The following is a 5,070-nucleotide window of genomic DNA, read 5'->3' as shown; positions in this document are numbered from 1 at the left end:
GAATACGGGCTGCAGGGTTCACAGCCATTCCCTTCTCAGAGATTGGCCCTCAGCTGAAGGGGAGCCACTGTGCCAGGGGGTCTCAGGAACACGGTGGGGCAGCTCACAGCCAGTGACAGGTCGCTGTGGGGTAGACAAAGGCTGCCAATGCCCGTGCAGTGGGACGAAAACTGCTGCACTCATGCTCCAGAGCTGGGCTGTCCAAATACGGGAGAAAGTAGCACGGGAAGCCATTTACATTTAAATTAATTAGCATTAAATAAAATACAAAAATTCATTTTTTTCTGGAGGACGCTTTTAAATGCGCAGGTGGTGACATGTGGATAGCGGCTAGTAAAATAGACAGCGAGGACGCATGGGTTCCACCAGCACAGATGGCTGCTTGTGTGGGAGAGTCCTGTCCTGCCTTAGGGATCAGCCTGAGCCATAATCCACCTGAGCCTGGCATCCTTGCTTAGTCAACGTTCTCTGCTCTGTTTTGTTCCCTCACCCTTTTATCCTGAGAGTCATTCCTGAACAAACCACACATGCGGTGGAAATCCTATTGATCCTCTTCTCCCGTGGAACCTGCTGGAAAGTACTGTCCATGTTCATTAGACCTGTCATTTCCCGTAAGTTGACAGCTGCATTCCCTCATCAGCTCCTCCTGCATTGTCCTCGGGCCTGTTCTGGTGATCTGGGCAGTTGACCGCGGACACGGTCTAATATTGGCTGAGCTGAAGTACATTTCTACCACTGCCAAATACTCTTCTTATCGATCATTCAGGAACTGGATAGGGCAGGGTTTTATGTCAAGTCATAGCGGTGATTGTTTATATATTTGAATATCCTCAATACAGACACTTTCTTGAGATCTTTGGTCTTTAAAATGTGTAGTTTGTAAGACCGCTACTGAACATCTGGTTTTCTGGAAATATCGCTCTTCCACTTAAACTTTTAGACGATATCAGCATTGAACACTCCTGTTAATGGCTCTATCAGCTTCTCCGTAGGTTGCTACTGAACATACAACCTCTCTTCCATTTGATGCCTGGTTTCTCTTAATTATTATTGTAGAATTGTATTTTTATGAGATGTCATTTCCTCTATATTGTTTTTTAGATGGTAATTATTACATAGAATGACATTGTTTTTGCTTTTGGCATCTATATATTTTTATTTTTATTTTACCCAATAACACTTTTCCTTCTCAGTATATAACTTGTGTTTATTTAAGTATTTGTTGTTTTGTATGCATAGTAATACTTTTGTGTTGTTTGTACTGGTTTTCCTATAAGATATCCTATCATGATAGTTACTAGGACAGCGTTCTGTGCTCCTTATTCAGTATAGATGTGTTTACTATTTCCAGCCAGAATTATTTACATAGTTTGTCTAAGAGGAATCGATGTCTCTCATTGCTGTGTCATTGGATACCTACTCTACGTATAGATGACGGTTCTTAGCCTATTTACACGAGTCTTAAATGTGGTAAGAAGTGGATGAAATGAAACTTCATTTCACTTTAGTCTAAACATAGCCTTTTCCGAGTGCCTGTGGGGCACAGGGATTGAGAGGGATGGGTGCTGAGGAGGAGGAAGGGAAACAAAAGGGACCCAGATCCGCAGAGCGCCTGTTGCAATCAGGAGAACGCATTATGCAGCCCGATCTTTCCCATACCCATTGTTACTAAAGTAGGATCATTTTCCTGGCTGTAATGTGTGGGAAAAAAAAAGATGGTAGACTATGACCTGAGATCGTAGTTCCCTCCCGGTAAGCCTCCAGGAAGGCACTGAGCAGTTGTAACATGCAGAGACAGTCACATGTCACATTCTTCCTAGTGGACATCGCCTTTGCCTGATATTTTATTTTTCCACTTAAAATCATATTCACTTTTATACCTGTCAGATAGAAGCCATTCAGCATTCTTTATGCTTATATATACACACACTCATACATTTATAATCCGTTAAAGCAGGAAATCATTTGTACAGGGTCAGCTCACCAGAGTTTTGTCTTCTCTTACCTGCCCTCTTAGTCCTTATCGATAGGATAATGCTAAAATATATCATCATTTTTTCTAATGGTACATATGGTAGTGGTGTTTCCTTGGGTGCGTTAGCATTTCACTTGTCCTCCTTACTTTGGTGAGGAATTCCTTTATTAGACACCTTTAAAACGCCAGCAATTTATTTTAGGTAATTCATCTGTACTTGTGCATGTGTGCGTGAGACTGAACCGTGGTTTGTTTTTATTCTCTCTTCTGAGCTGGAGTGAGTCTGGCAGATTCCCTGTTGTTGCACACTTACACTGTCTCAGATTCCTTTATACCTCATGCCATTAAGACGTTTTTCGTGCATAGATTGTTTTTTGTGGATACCACTGAATACATCTCCATAGGAAATCCAAGGAGGTACAAAATAGTGTGAAATACTATACGCTCTACTCCGATCTCATAAATATTTATTTTATGTCAGTTTTGTACCCATTTCTTTCATACAACAGTGGGTCTACCCTGAAACCTGATTCAGATTTTTTGTCTTTGAAGACCTAAAAATGTACTGTATGCCTAACAATTTGAACTTCATAGAGCTGAAATACTCGTTTTCTGATGCCTCTTTGGTGAGTTTGTAACTATGCTTCTTCAGATTTATTTATTTATTTATTTATTTATTTATTTATTTATTTATTGTTGTGTTAGTCACCATACAGTACATCCCTAGTTTTTGATGTAAAGTTCCATGATTCATTATTTGCGTATAACACCCAGTGCACCATGCAATACGTGCCCTCCTTGATACCCATCACCGGCCTATCCCATTCCTCTACCCCCTCCCCTCTGAAGCCCTCAGTTTGTTTCCCAGAGTCCATAGTCTCTCATGGTTCATTCCCCTTTCTGTTTACCCCCCCTTCATTCTTCCCTTCCTTCTCCTAACAATCTCCCTGCTATTCCTTATGTTCCATAAATGAGTGAAACCATATGATAATTGTCTTTCTCTGCTTGACTTCTTTCACTTAGCATAATCTCCTCCAGTCCCGCCCATGTTGCTGCAAATGCTGGGTAATCATTCTTTCTGATGGCTGAATACTCTTCCATTGTATATATGGACCACATCTTCTTTATCCATTTGTCTGTTGAAGGGCACCTTGGCTCCTTCCACAGTTTAGCTACTGTGAACAATGCTGCTATGAACATTGGGGTGCATACGGCCCTTCTCTTCACTACGTCTGTATCTTTGGGGTAAATACCCAGGAGTGCAATGGCTGGGTCATAGGGTAGCTCAATTTTTAACTCTTTAAGGGACCTCCACACTGTTTTCCAAAGTGGCTGTACCAACTTGCATTCCCACCAACAGTTGAAGAGGGATCTCCTTTCTCCACATCCTCTCCAACAATTGTTGTTTCCTGCCTTGTCAATTTTTGCCATTCTAACTGGGGTAAGGTGGTATCTCAACGTGGTTTTGATTTGAATTTCCCTGGTGGCTAATGATTTTGAACATTTTTTCATGTGTCTGTTAGCCATTTGTATGTCTTCACTGGAAAAGTGTCTGTTCATATCTTCTGCCCATTTTTTGATTTGATTATTTGTTTCACGTGTATTGAGTTTGAGATGTTCTTTGTCGATCTTGGATACTAGTCTTATCTGTAGTGTCATTTGCAAATATATTCTCCCATTCCGTGGGCTGCCTCTTAGTGTTTTTTGACTGTTTCCTTGGCTGTGTAGAAACTTTTTATCTTGATGAAGTCCCACAAGTTCATTTTATCTTTTGTTTCTCTTGCCGTTGGAGATGTGTTATGAAAAAAGTTGCTGTGGCCGATGTCAAAGAGGTTGCTGCCTATGTTCTCCTCCAGGATTGTGATGGATTCCTGTCTCACATTGAGGTCTTTCATCCATTTGAAGTTTATCTTTGTGTATGGTGTGAGAGAGTGGTCAAGTTTCATTCTTTTCATTCTTTTGCATATAGCTGTCCAGTTTTTCCAGCACCATTTATTGAAGAGACTTTTTTTTCACTGGATGTTTTTTCTTGCTTTGTCAAAAATTAGTTGCCCAAAGAGCCGAGGGCCCATTTCTGGGTTCTCTCTTCTGTTCCATTGGTCTATGTGTCTGTTTTTGTGCCAGTACCATGCTGTCTTTGTGATCACAGCTTTGTAGTACAGCTCGAAATCCGGCATTGTGATGCCCCCAGCTTTGTTTTTCCTTTTCAACAATTCCTTGGGGATTCGGTGCCTTTTCTGGTTCCACACAAATTTAAGGGCTGTTTGTTCCGTTCTTTGAAAAATGTTATTGGTATTTTGATCGGCATGGCATTGAAAGTGTAGATTGCTCTGGGTAGCATAGACATTTTAACTATGTTTATTCTTCTAATCCATGAGCATGGAATATTTTTCCATCTTTTTGTGTTATCTTCAATGTCTTTCAAGAGTGATTTGTAGTTTCTAGAATATAGATCCTTACTTCTCTGTTTAATTCCGAGATAACGTATGATTTTTCGTGCTATTGTAAATGGAATTCTTTCTTCAGCCTCATTGTTTGTGTATAAAAATACAACTGATTTCTGAGCATTGAGTTTGTAACCCGCCACATTTTGAATTGCTCTATAAGTTCTGGTAGTTTTCGGGTAGAGTCTCTTGGGTTTTACATATAGAGTATCATGTCATCTGCAAAGAGAGACAGTTTGACTTCTTCTTTGCCACTGGTTTCCCAGTGGCTACCGGTCCGCGAGTCCAGCCCGCTCCCCAGTGTAGGTGGCTACTGCTTCCCGGCTCCAGAGCACGGCGGTTCCCTCCACCTTCTGTGCGCGGATTCATGGCTCCCAGCTTTGTATCTTAATATTCAGCGCTGGAGATGTTCTTTTGTAAGATCCAGATGTATCTTCCTGTGTATCAGGCTGATTTCGTATGTGTTCAGGATGGTCTGGTAGATAATCAGCTCGATTCAGGGGACCAGCTGAAAAAGGGTCTCCTACCCATCTGCCATCTTTCCCCCAGACCATCCCCATTGCCATGTCTTATAACATATCTACCTCCACTGCCAATTATTTTTTTTTTAATTTTTCTAAAATTTCTAAATGCTCGGTCCTGACAGGAAAC

Source organism: Ursus maritimus, unplaced genomic scaffold, assembly GCF_017311325.1.
Source record: "Ursus maritimus isolate PB19 unplaced genomic scaffold, ASM1731132v1 scaffold_30, whole genome shotgun sequence".
Classification (NCBI taxonomy): domain Eukaryota; kingdom Metazoa; phylum Chordata; class Mammalia; order Carnivora; family Ursidae; genus Ursus; species Ursus maritimus.
Note: the sequence above shows the minus strand (reverse complement) of the source record.